Here is a 247-nt window from a genome sequence, read left to right on the forward strand (position 1 = left end):
AAAAAGCAAAGTTTCAGCACAACACAAGATAAGTGAAAGGGTAAACTGATTGCATGAGACTTACAGCTATCGATGGTTTGAACCACAAAGACAAAAGAGAAAATGGGTGTTCAGTTTTCCTTGTCTTCATTAACAAAAAAAAAGCAAAATAGAATCTCGAATCCTTTGGTACGCGCTTTTATTTGCCTCTCTTTTATTCATTATCTTTCTTGGTCTGTCTGTTTCTGTCTGCCTCTCTGACATTGTT

Source organism: Penaeus monodon, chromosome 25 (assembly GCF_015228065.2).
Source record: "Penaeus monodon isolate SGIC_2016 chromosome 25, NSTDA_Pmon_1, whole genome shotgun sequence".
Taxonomy (NCBI): Eukaryota; Metazoa; Arthropoda; class Malacostraca; order Decapoda; family Penaeidae; genus Penaeus; species Penaeus monodon.